At 30.0% G+C, this 14,710-nt stretch overlaps 1 pseudogene; it reads left to right on the forward strand.

The window, feature by feature from the left end:
• The first annotated feature begins 217 nt into the window (after positions 1-217).
• Positions 218-1,542, forward strand: LOC124924376 (annotated as a pseudogene).
• Positions 1,543-14,710: the final 13,168 nt, after the last annotated feature.

Genomic DNA, 14,710 nt, shown 5'->3' on the forward strand with positions numbered 1-14,710 from the left:
TTAAAAAAATAAATATAGTCTTAGAATCAAAAAGGATAAATGACATTTATAATTATAGTTGAAAGGTTTTTCCAAATATAGGTTTTTCCTAATTTTTTGTCGTAGAACTCTACCCACAATATTTTTTTATATTTAAAACTCCTTACAAACCTACCCACAATATATTTTGAAAAATAATTGGGAGCACGATTATGGGGGAGCGACTCGTACAGCGAAAATGACCTCGCTGTTATACGAAAATGACATTACTGTTATACAAAAGAGACCGTGTTGCTATACAAACGGGACGAAGTCTCTTTTGTATAACAGCGAGGTCACTTTTATATAACAGCGATGTCACTTTCGTTGTACGAGTCGCTCCCCCAAAGTCGTGCTCCCTATCATTCCTCATATATTTTATATTTAAAACTCCTTACAAACATTGTTAATTTAGTTAAAATTCAATTAAAATATCTGTGATGTCGTTTTATTTTTATTTGTTTATTTATATGTCATCAATTAGTTTATATAATCATAATTTCTCTTTATCAAATTCATCATCCAGCAACCTCACCTCCACCGCATTCCACTCGCCCTCCGATTCTCTCTCCTCCCCGAGTCGACACCCAACTGCTTCCCCCACCTCTATCACCCCACATTTACCTCCAGCCATGAGGCCCTGGACTTGAAACATGTTCTTATTGATTGCGCCTTAGCAATATCGAATAAGGAAGTTCAGAAAGCAGTAAGATTAATGGAGACGCTAGAAAACATAATTTCTATTTCAGGATATCCTTTCCAACGGTTGGCTGCTTATGTTTAGGAAGGTCTTAGAGCAAGGTTGCTATCTTCTGGAAATATAATCTACAAGAAGTTGAAATGCAATGAGCCAATAGGGTCTGAACTCATGTCCTACATATCTGTCCTATACCCTTACTACAAATTCTCCTACACTTCCTCCAATATCATCATTGGGGAAGCCATGCAAACCGAGAATCAGATTCACATAATCGATTTCTGCATCGCCCAAGGAAGCCAATGGATAGCCTTCATTCAATCGATCGCAAACCAGCTAGGCGGGCTTCCGATTCATCTCACGCACGTGAAGGAGGAGGAATGGATATATATAGTCAAGAAGAGGCTCAAAGAAGTCGCCAAGTCATGTAGAGTCCCATTAGAATTCCACGGTGCTGCCATGTTAGGATGTGAGGTGAAACTCGAAAACCTAGCTAGGAATCCGAGAGGGAGAAGCCCTGGCTGTGAATTTTCCTTTCATGATTCACCACATGCCTGACGAGAGCGTAACTACTTCAAACCATAGAGATAGATTGATAAGGCTGGTGAAGATCCTTTCTCCGAAAGTGGTGACATTAGTCGAACAAGAATCGGATACATACTACGAATACTTCTTCTTTCTTGCCAAGGCTGTTGGAGACTTTAGAATATTACACGGTCATGTTCGAATTGAAAGAAGCGGGTTGCACAAAGAATGAGAAGAAGAGGATAAGAACAAAGGAGCATTGTGTGGCTCGTGATATCATGAACATCACATCTCATTTCTAAGTTTATGAACAAGCATTGAATGGTGATTTGAGACTCGATCCTTCTGAATAACTCATTCAAAAAGTATCCATTTATCTGTCCACATTTCTATTGATTTTCAACTTCCCACTAACCACCCTTTGCAAGAAGGTCTCTCCCCACAATAACTTATTTTAAGAGTGAGATCCATTTTTTTATGAGGAATGATTGGGAGCACGACTTTGGGGGAGCGACTCATACAGCGAAAGTGACATCGCTGTTATATGAAAATGACCTCGCTGTTATACAAAAGAGACCTTGTCCCTTTTGTATAACAACGAGGTCTCTTTTGTATAATAGCGAAGTCACTTTCGTATAACAGTACGTAAGGTCACTTTCATTGTACGAGTCGCTCCCCCAAAATCGTGCTCCCAATCATTTTTAGTTTTTATTACAATGTCAAAACGAGCTAAAAATATGAAAATAAAGAACATTAAAAATTAAAGCCCAAAGGATTGTTTGAATAACTCTTTTGATGAGAACTTCCTTACCGGCCTTATTTACAAATTTAGACCAAATTGCAGCTCAAAGCCTCAAACTAAGTAAACAAATAAAGAATAATTTGAAAGTTATAATATGATATCATTTTCTTTATAAAAAACCCAAGGTAAAGTGCGAACTGTGCGATTAGCGTGCCGTGTGTGCCGCGATATGTCGATTACATATTCGTGGTCATAATCGTCGTTGAAGAAACCCTCGGTCGTAGTCGCAAAGAAATCACACACCGTTCGTTGTCGTGCGAACTGTGCCATCTGTGCGATTTGTGCGATCTGTGTTCCGTGTGCGTCGTGATTTCATCTCTCGGTCGAAATTGTCGTCTTTTCGTAGAAATCTACTAAATCTACTCATCGATCTCTCGGTCAAGACTATAGTACATCAAGAAATCAATTTCAAATCTATGTGTACTGTAAAGTTGTTAGAAGCTTCGCTGACACGAATCTGTCCGTGTCAGCCACTTTAAATATGACTTTTGCAAACATCATAGCTTCAGTAGTACGGGCAATTCCCTCTTTGTCAACAGTTGGTACAAGCCCGGCCAACTCTCTTAATCGGGCAATGGGTGAATCCAACACATGCTCCCTTGATCCTAAGACAGAAAATTCGAATGAAACTAACCTCCACATAGGCTCAGGAGAGAATTACACGAATATCCTCTTTGAAAATCATGGGTCTCCAAAGGCAGGAGGAAATTGTGGAAATCGGACTGACGTGAGCAAGAGCACTAATAAGGATTTTGCAGTCAACACGCCATGTATGTTTTCTACCAATCCCAATAACACTCATGAGATGAATGTAAATGATAATAGAACTGTTAGTGGAATACATGTTGATAGCCTAGATTGTGATAGTCTAGGACATGCTCTAAGAAAAGATAGAGTAGTTCTGGAAAATAGTCTAGGAAATAAAAACGCACATGTCATTAACTCGGATTCCAATGGGAATCAAATTCAACTTAAGACTATTGAGATACCTAACTCGGATGAAGAAGTAGAGAAAGTAATCCAGAAAGAATTGGAAAGAGAAAGAATTAATGCAAAAAATCTGGGTGAAACAGGAAAAACGCAAAGAATGGCAGCGAAAACATTGGGTAAAGAAACAGACCCAAGGAAATGGAGGGTTGGTTTTAATGAAAGGGCCAATCTGAAAGGGCTTAGAAATCAGATAACAAAATTATTGATATTAGGAAAGAAATGCCAAATTGTTTTAAGCAAAGAGAAAACCCAACAGTACACAGAGCAGCTCAACCTACATTACCTACAAGACTGGAATCTCCTAAAAAAAGAGGAGTACGATACTATTGTGAGCTGGTCTGTTGAAACTTTGAGAGATCTCTCTAAATGCCCCAAAACCAGAGTCTACTTCATTAAGAACAATTTTAATTGGAATGTAGATCAGGTCTCCAAGAAGGATCAGAACAAAGAAAAACTCAAGGGAAGGATCAGAAAACAGGGCAAAACCAGAGTAATGAGCAGAATGAACAACAAAAATAGAATGCAGGGCAAAAGAACAAAGGGGAAACAAAAGTTGACAATCCAGTTCAAGAGAGGGGAAATATTTTCCTTGGAACATTTAAGCCAAAAGTTGAAATTATCGATTCCCCGTTTGAATTCAAACTACCCCAAGAAGTTGATGAAAACTGCGTAAAGTCATGGAAGAATGTCATAGTGGGCAACTTCATCGGAAGAAACAATGTGCCATTTCTAGTAACCAAAAAAACCCTAATGGAACAATTGGGGGAAAATGGTCTAGAAAAGGTAACATTAAACATTCATGACTTGTACTTTCTCAAATTCAAAGAAGGATCATATCTCTAAAGTATTCTGATCAATGGACACACATTTGTTGGGAAAAACTACATGAAACTCGAAAAATGGACAGAAGGTATGAACCTCTTCAGCAAGCCCAAAGAAACTGCACAAATCTGGTTCCAATTGCGCAACATCCTTCCCCACATGTATAACCCTGAAGCATTAAGACACTTTGCGAGCCTATTGGGGAGTCCACTCTACATGGACCCAACTACAGAAAAAAGTGAGCATATGACTTATGCTAGGATGTGCATTGAGATACACCCGAGATCAAATCTTCCATACCAGATGACGGTAACGGACAGAAAAGGTGAACCCACAATTATGAGAATCTCATATGAGTGGAGGCCGAATAGATGCTTTGACTGTAATACATTCGAACATGTCTGTTACAAGTACCCGAAAATAATTGAAGAAGAAAGGAAAAAGAAGATCGAGAAAGAAACAAAGACAGAGACAGAAAAGAAACAGAAAGAAGAACAAGAAAAGTTGGAAAATGAAAAGGTTGAGAATGAAAGGCAGAAAGAGGTTACTAAAGAATCAGTATTGAGTAAACAGAAGGATCAAAATAAGGAAGGAGATTCAGAACATGGTTTTGAAGAACATGGGAAGGATGATAGAGTGGTAAGAGATTCAAAATCAAAGGCTGAGAATGAAGAGGTAACAAAGAAACTTGAACTGGAAGCAAGAATCAATACCGAAGAGGTTGTGGAAAGAGAAAGCGTTAGAGAAAGCAAGAAAGGGAAAGTGGGTAAAGTAAATGGGAAAGATAAAGAAGAGACAACTGAATCGGTTGAAACTGTACAATCTCCAATTCAAAAGAAAGTTGACCAGTGAAACACAAAAATCTCAAAACAGCAATGTAAGCAAATTAAGGAAAATATAATTCCTTATAGCCCTGCTATATGGGAAAAACAAAAAGGAAGAAAAAGTAAAGAAAGGGGAAGTAAAGCTGGAACATCTTCTTTTCATTAATGAATTTAATGACATGGAATATTAGAGGGTTAAATGACCCTATAAAAAGAAGAGAGGTTAGAAGAATAGCAGAAAGGAATGAAATCACAGTATTTGGAATTATTGAAACAAAAGTCAAACAAAGTCAAATAGAAAATGTTGCCCAGTGTTGTTTCAAAGAAGAATGGGAATTTATTCATAACTCTGATGGGGTTAAAAGTAGAATCTGGGTTGGATGGGATAAAAGAAGGGTTGAAATCAAGAAAATTTTTAAAAGCAAGCAAGTTATTTTGACAGAGGTTATCAATCTGGTGACAATTGTAAAAATATTCTTTGCGGTAGTTTATGCAAGCAACTCTAAGACAGAGAGGAAGTAACTTTGGAATGATTTGAGAAGAAACATGACGGACGACAAATCGTGGGTTATTATGGGAGATTTTAACGTTACAAGATTCAGAATGAAAGAGAGTTTGAGACAGACATAACACAAGACATGCAGGATTTCAATGAATGCAATCGAGACATAAGCTGCATTGAACCGTCTTCCTCAGGTAATCTATTTTTATGGTCAACTACAAGAGGGGCGGACAACATGAGAAAAAGCAGAATTGATAGAGGCCTAGTGAATGAAAAATGGGTGGAGTTTTATCCAAGAAGTCAAATCCAGGTTTTGCAACCAGGTATCTCTAATCACTGCCCTTTGAAATTCTTTTGGGAGAAGGAGAAAAAACAGAAAAAACCCTTTAAGTTCTTCAACTTATGGATGAAAGATAAAGAATTTAATGAAATCCTTAATGAAACTTGGAACATCAGAATTAATGGAAAAAGATGTTCAGAGTTTGTGAGAAACTAAGATTACTGAAAGAGAAGCTAAATAAGTTAGACCAGAAAAAATATAGTGGGATTTCTAAAAGAGTAGAGGAAGCCAGAACAAAACTGGAGGAAATACAAAGTAAGGCACTAAGAGCCCCAAATCTACCTTATAACAGAGAAGATGAAAAAGAGGTTCTTACGCGATTCAGAGACCTCTGTTCTAAAAAGGAAAGTTTTGCTAAGCAAAAATCTAGAGAAAATTGGCTTTCATTAGAAGACAAGAATACTTCTTTCTTCTATAAAAAATGTTCATCAAGGAATTTCAGAAATCAAGTCCTAAGACTCACAAACTCAAATGGAGATGTTTTACAAGGACAAAACGCAGTTCATGAGGAAGCAATAAGTTTCTACAAAGAGCTGATTGGAACAGAAACGAGCACAATAATAAAGGATAGCCAAAGATTGCTTCAACAGATTGTGCAAAGAAAAATCAGTGAAGAAAGTGGTAACCAATTGATTACAAGAGTTAGTATGGAAGAAGTCAAAAAAACTGTATTTTCGATGAAAGAGGATAAAAGTCCAGGGCCAGATGGTTTCAACGCGAACTTCTTCAAAGAAAACTGGGAAATAGTAGGTAAAGATGTAAGCGAAGGGGTTTTAGAATTCTTCCAAAACAGGAAAATGTTGAAGCAATGGAACGTCACAGTGTTGAATTTGATTCCTAAGAATTCAATTCCGGAAAAAATTCAAGACTTTCGTCCTATTTCATGCTGCAATGTTATTTACAAAATTATTTCAAAAATTATTTCACAACGTTTAAAAACAATTATTGATAAGCTTGTAGGATTAGGGTAATCAGCATTTATTCTTAAACGCTCTATTTCCCATAACATCCTACTCATGCAGAGTTTATTGAATGGATATGGCAAGAAAAACATATCGCCACGTGTGGCTTTCAAAATTGACATTAAAAAAGCTTTTGACTCAATCAGATGGGGATCGATCCACGAATTCCTCCTTGCTGTAGGTTTTCGAATTATTTTTATTGATTGGATTATGCAATGTGTTTCCACTCCTCACTTTGTTGTGAGCGTGAATGGTATTCATGGAGGCTTTTTCAAGGGTGAAAGGGGAGTAAGGCAAGGAGACCCTATATCTCCTTACCTATTCGTCTGAATAATGGAAATCCTTGACTGCATTTTAAAAATGCTTTTGAGAAGTCGTCATTTAAAATTTCACTCGTACTGCAAAGAAGAAGCAATAACCCATATATGTTTTGCAGATGATCTATTTTTTTGTGGCTTATGCGGATGTTGAATCTGTTAGTATAATTAAAGAAGCTCTAACAATCTTTTCGAGTATTACGGGTCTATACATCAATGAGGACAAAAGTCAAGCTTTTTATGGAGGGGTTAATGAAGAAAGGAAAGAAAACATATTCAATATTATGAGAATCAAGGAAGGTGAACTACCAGTGAAATACCTTGGAGTACCCCTATCATCAAAACAACTCTGATACAATCACTTCAGACAATTGGTAGAAAAGGTTAGAAATTATGTCTTGGGTTTGGCTACGAAAAAATTGTCTTATGTAGGTAGAATCGAGCTCGTTAAAAGAGTTATCTTTAGAATTATTGGCTACTGGGCACAACAGATAGTCATCCCAAAGAAAGTAATGGCTGAACTCGATAGAATCATGAGAGACTACATCTGGGGAACACAAGGCAGAGGAGGAAAAAAGTCAAATGGGAGGATGTTTGCACTCCCATAGAAGAAGGCGGACTAGGAATAAAAAGTTGTATTGAATGGAACAAAACCCTCACCATCAAGAGCTTATGGGAGTTGGAGCAAAAAGCGGACTCCCTATGGGTCAAATGGGTGCATACAAGATTTATGAAAGAAGAGCAGAGTATCTGGACACGAAGCATCAATGAAAGAATGGCATGGTCATTGAAGAAAATCCTAAAAACAAGAAAAGATGTCTTTCAAATAGTGAAAACCACAATTGGAAATGGAAGAGGGGTACTATTCTGGCATAATCCTTGGCTGGATAATATTCCCATTATATTCAAAGAAGAAATGCAAGGAAACAGAGTTAGAAGAGAATACATCAAGTACTCATTTAGAGACGTCTATGAAGGTAAATGTGATTCACTTTTGAGGCGTGTTCCAGAAGGTGATAGATTCCTAAACCTAATGAGGCAGAAGCAACTCAATGAAAGTAATAATGAAATATGCTGGAAAATAGAAAGCAATGAGAAGTTTATTACATGAAAGGCATGGGAAATGGTTAGAACAAGAGGGCAGGAGGTAGATTGGCATAATGTGGTATAGTCTCCAAAGATTATTCCTCGTCACCAATTTATTCTCTGGCTGGTATACAGAAAAATGTTGACAACAAAAGACAGAATTCGAAAATACATAAACATTCCTGATATCAACTGTGTTCTATGTTCGGGAGTTGAGGAAAGCATAAATAATTTATTTGGGGAATGCTCTTTTGTAATACAAATTTGGAGGATGTATGCTGCAAACATGAACATCATCAACTTTCCAGGAATATGGGAAGAAATCCAAGAGTGGATGAAGAATAAAGCAAAAGGAAGATCCTTCTATGTAAGTATGTTAAAAATGCTATTTTGGAACATTAATCTACAGTATCTGGAAAGAAAGAAATTCAAGAACTCACAGTGGAAGAAGTAGAACCGCTGAAGATATTTGGAGAGATATAACTTCAGATGGAAATGCACTCATTCAATCCTGGAGAGGAATCGAAAGGAATGAAGAGAATAAAAAACTCTGCCAGATATGGAATATTTCGTTTGAGAAGGTCACAAGAAAAATAAAAGTAAAAACGTTATAGACTTTAATTGATTATTGTTATTGTCTGTAATTCAATTATTGTTTCATTGTCAAATCTAGAAATTGTCTAGATCTGATCTTAAACTTTTGTATTTTTTCCCACTTTTGGGTTTTTTAATGAAATGGCATTAAGCTGTTTTCAAAAAAAAATAATTAAAAGTTATATATAAAATTTCATGAACTCAAAATTAAGAATATTTTAAAAGCAATTCAAGCATACTGCATTCCAACTAAAATCAAATCTAGCATATATATGAATATTTTTTTTATAAAATTTAAGTTTTAAATAATAAATCAGAGTAATCCAACAAATTAAAGATTCAAATATTTTTTTATTAAACACCATTTATTTTTAAAAAAAAAACTCATTAAAAATTCTAAATAACCAAACATCAAACATACTAAAGATCCTTATTTATAAAAAATGAAAAATCCCATCCTAAAATATTCCACAAAATGAATAATCACTCATCTGATATCTTTTATATTCATTCATGTAGAAGTATTTAATGAAAAAATGATGATTTATTATTGGTTTAATGTTTCTCAGCTAATTTTTAGGTTAAATTTTCGTTTATTGAGTGGATTGAATTTCATATTTCAATACTTTATAAAAAGGAAAAAAATTCACTTAGACGTATTTACTTGTACAACTAGTTCACTTAAACGGATTTACTAATAAAATGTCATTTAAACATATGTACTATCAAAAATTCGCTATTTAGCCTATTTTAATAATATGGTTAACTTTTATTTTTAAATTTATATATTTATTAATTAAATATTAATATATTTTTTTTCTCTTTTTTTTTTATTAGTTAAACCAGATAATTTATTTTATTTTTAAATTTTTTATTATTTTAATATTAATTTTTCTTTTATATTTCATTTTTTTATTAGTTTTTATTTATTATATTTTTTAAATACTCATTTTTAAAAAAAAAAATTAACAACTTATTTATGAATAGTATGTATTATAATATTTTTTTTAAAGGTATTTTCTTATTTAATTTAATATAAACAAAAAATAAAATTAATAATTATTTATTTAATTTTTATTCACGACTTATATATAGTATTACAGAGTAGTATGGTGCATTGTTTTGTCTAATATTTGATTATCACTCTTTTCTTATTTGATAAATGAGTTTTTATTACTATCCAATTCTTAATTATTAAATAGTTTATTTTTGTGTTAAAGGATTTTTATTGTTATATTCAATTATTATTGGGACCAAACCATTTTAAAATAATTAATAATAATGTGAATATAAAAAAATATAAAGTTAAAATAATTAATAATGAATTCTCCTATATATATATATAATTAAATTAAAATAACTAATAATAAATACTCCTATAAAAAAATTGAGGGTTCATTTATGAGTAATAAATAAAAAAGAATGATAAAGAAAATATATTAATATTTAATTATTAAATATATAAATTAAAAAATAAAAATTAATCATGGCTTACTAAAAAGAGGCTAAATAGCCAGTTTTTGATAGTGAATACGTTTAAATGACCTTTTATTAGTATATATGTTCGTGAGTTAATTGTACAAGTACATACGTTTAAGTGAACTTTTTTTTTCTTATAAATATAAATATAAATATAAATATAAATATAAATATAAATATAAATATAAATATAAATATAAATATAAATATAAATATAAATATAAATATAAATATAAATATAAATATAACAGAGTAACCAAACCTTTCACTAAGAATCAATTAGCTCAAGTATAGGTCAATTATAAATATAAACTTTTGTATAATAAATTTTTTTTATTGATTACAAATTTAGATGAAAAACTTAATGAAATCAAACAACGCTAAAGGCCCAAACCTAATATGATCTTTGAAGTTTTAACATATGTAGTTGATGGGCCCTTTTGTATGGTCTTTGTTATTATATACATTTTTTTTCAAATAAAATAAGTGTGAAACAAAACTTATACAATTTACCCATCATATATAAAAAACAATATAGTTAATCAACAAAATTAATCAGTTTTTATTCATTTTAATATTAAAATGTTATATATCACTATTTTTTTCTTAATAAATAAAAAGTAAAATGGCAGACGCACTAAATGATTAGTGCTTTATTTTTCTTTAATTTTTTTTTTAAATATCAATATATTTTAAAAAATAAGAGCGTTTAAGCACAACGAAACTAAGAATAGCCCGTGCAAAAAAATGTAAATTAAAATTATTAAAAACCAAGATATTAACGAATACAAATGTTCTCGTAAAGGCGATGAGTTCCTGAACCAAACTACGAATTTCCCATTACAAATTTAGAAAAGGTAATAATAATAATAATAATAATGTTGTGGAGATACTGTGTAAGCCTTTATCTTGGTTGAAAAATATTATTAAACATGTAGCATTGCATCAATGAGATTTTTTTAGGAAAAAGAAAGACTATTTCTTTGCAATATGAATATTAAATAATAATAATAGCATGGCACTTTGAATTCGGTATTAGAGTTTTTTTAGAAAATAAAAAATTAAATTATGAATAGAGAGAAATATGAGTTAAAGAATATTTCTAAATTAAATTTTAAGTTGAGTTTAGCGTCACAAACTTTTTGTTTTTATACCAGACCCATAATAATTTTTTTTTTTGAAAAAAACCATAATAATATTTATGTTATGAAATAGTATGAAAAAATAAATCTTACTTTCTATTTGATTTTCTATTTGATTCGATCAAAAAGAAACTTTTGGATTGCTTATGATCACCGAAAGTTTGTCGATTTCTTTTTAAATAAATTTAAGTAAAAAATAATATGAATAGTTATTAAACAATTCAATTCCGTTAGATATGTTGTCTCAATTCAAACCTCCTAAATATACTGATTTGTGTTGCTTGCCGGTATTGATCTTGTTGGAGCTCTCGGCTCCCTTTGTTTTTCATTCATTTCCATCATAGTAATGACATAATTACATTTTAATATTAATACTTAAAAGTGAAAATTTAAAAAATTATAGCACATAATGACATTAATGTGTTTTAAGTTAATGAAGTTTTAGATAATATTAAATTAATATATTTTATATGAATTATTTGTTCAAATGTCATAAAATCATACTAGCCCAAATTTCATAATTTTTTGTCATTTTTAATGTCATGACTGAGATTTATTCTCGAGAGAGGCAACTTGAATGATACCTTATTGAAGTTGTGTTGGTAAACTTTTATCATATTATATATATTGTATTGATATTTTCATTATTTACATCATAATTTTTGTTATTAGTTTATTTCAGAGTTCTTTTTATTAGCTTCAATTTGTGTATGTCTATCATTGAGAAAATAATATATATTTTTAATTCAAATTTAATGTTTAGAAAAGCTAACTTAACATCACACTATAACAACTCTTACTTTAATTCACCTTTTTTTATGATATTTTAACTTGAAACATTAACATTTCCCAATTGATCTACAATGTGGGTTAAGGATTAGCATCTGGGATAATCCAATTTATGTGATAAAATTTCTCAACTACTTACTTTTGTGTAATATATATATATGTTTAAAAAGTTTGGACCTCCATCTTTAATAATAAACAACCACATTATATTTGAATTTAAATAAAAAAAAATCATTAACATATTCGGATAGGAGTATGTTTAATTCATTAAACTTATATAATATATAACTATGAACTTTAGTTTTTTTTCTCAGTTTTAAAATGTTAGATAATTGATCAATTATTATCTGAGAAATTCAATGGTACCTAATTTTATGGGTAATAGAAAACAAACATAAATAATTTGGGAAAGATGGTGATTGATTGAAACAAGACCTTAAATACAACACAAGGACATTTATAAAATGCCAATTTTGAAATGCTGGTTGTTGACATCACAAAGAATTAATGACCTAAGTACCTAACAAAATAAATACCCAAACAAGAGTTTATTTGAGGTGGATGTGGGGTTAGTAGGTTTGTAACCAAATAAAATTTAAAATTTTTATATAAATAAAATAAAGGTGTTTTACAATTTTGATTATAAATTAAATGATTTAATTGTTAAAAGTACATATGATAATTGAAACCCCACCAAGGTAGTCATTTAGTGATAAAAAAATAGTTCAAGAGATCAAAATGGTATGAATTCAATTTTATCTGAAAACGTTTTGAATGAAAACGGAAAATCACGACGGTGAGGATTGATGCTACATATCAATCGAGCTCAAAGTGGAAAAAATGAATTAATGACTTAAATGCCTAACAAAATAAATACCCAAACTATCCTTATTCATAAGAGTTGTTTTGATGTTGGTTATTTGAAGTTTGAGTAGGTTTTTAATAATAAAAAAAATTGTTTCATGAAATAATAGGTTATTTGAATTTATTATTAGTTGAATTATAATAATGTTTTTTATATTTAAAATTTAATTTTGTATAAATAAAATAAAAGTATATAAATATTTTAATTAATAAGTTGAATAATTTAATAGATGAAAATTATATGGTGAGATAATTGAGTTTTGAATAAAAATCTCAAAATAATTCACAAAACGAGTTCAAAAAGTGAAATTGAACCCGCTAATATTTTTTTTCACCATTTTTGTCATTTGAACCCTCCTAGTAAATTTGAAATATAACATAATATTAAGAAATAAATATAAACATATTATGGTGGGATAATTAAGTTTTGAATAAAAATCTCAAAATAATTCACACAAACGAGTTCAAAAAGTGAAATCGAATCCGCTAATATTTTTTTTCACTGATTTTTGTCATTTGAACTATCATAATAAATTTGAAATATAACATAATATTAAGAAATAAATATAAGCATATTCAGAATAAAATAATATATATATATATATATATATTAATATGTCATTTATTTTAATATTATAAAAATACCTAACTTAAATATAAACAAATTCATAGTATTATTAGAAGTTGTAAAGGAAAAAAAAAGATAAATATGTTATCAAATTTTTAACACACTAGAAACAAAGGATAGAACTAATGGACAAATCAACCATAAAGTAAAATGTTTGGAACAAAACAATATAGTTACAAATGAATAATTATATACAACTAGCCATGTAATTTATCCAATTGCACGAGTAATGATATATAAAACTGTAAAAGAAATTAAAGTAAAATTGTGATAGCATTTTTTATTTTATTTTTAATCATTTTAAATTTATGATTGGGTCAACCCACAATCCGACCCAAGTATTCATTTACTCTCACATATATATCAAAATTAACCATAACTCTTAATATATATATATATATATATATATATATATATATATATATATATATATATATTAATATATATATATTAATCATTTGATGAAAGGGTTTTTAAGATAAAACTCAGTTTTTATTCTAAAACTCAAACATTTTATCAACCATCAAATTAAATAATTTTATTATATAAATACCAAAATTACCCTCTAATTTTATCTCTCTCTAAACTATCTTCTTTCACCTACATCATATAAAAACCTCTTTCCTCAAACAAGTCCGTTGATATCCATCCACTTTAGGAATTCATTTTCACCTCGAAAATAAATATCTTAGCCATATCTTAGCCATATTCAAACCTTTTTGGAATTAAGTTCAACAACGAAAAATAAATTATCTTAAGAATTGAATTACAAATCATTGTAAATTTTTAATTAGACAACATTTTTTTCTGATTTCAAATCTAACAGGATCTTCTATTATTCTCTAAATACATTTATATATGATTAATAAAAATAAACATCGATAAATAAATAGAGTATTAAAAATTTATGTTCATTGATCAAGATAGCTAGGGTTTGCATCAACATATATTTTGTATTGCATCTTTATTTACTCTTCTACTCGTTGAAAAAATATGAAAGAGTAATGATTTTCATTTGAAGAGAGCTAACTAAAAATAATTTTTTTAATTAAAAGGATTAATGACATAATTGAGAGACTATACATTTTATTATTATTATTTTTTATTTAATAAAAATAATAATTATAAATTAATAAATATTTTGAATTAATTAATTAAATAAATATATGTATATATAAATATATAATTGTTTTCAAATTTAAACTCAAATATATCATTTGTGTGAATATATATATTAATCAAAAAAATCACACTCTAAGCATTGTTTCGATATATATAATATTTACAGATAAGATATAAATTTTAAAAATAACAATAATTAAAAGAAAA

Source organism: Impatiens glandulifera, chromosome 2 (assembly GCF_907164915.1).
Source record: "Impatiens glandulifera chromosome 2, dImpGla2.1, whole genome shotgun sequence".
Taxonomy (NCBI): domain Eukaryota; kingdom Viridiplantae; phylum Streptophyta; class Magnoliopsida; order Ericales; family Balsaminaceae; genus Impatiens; species Impatiens glandulifera.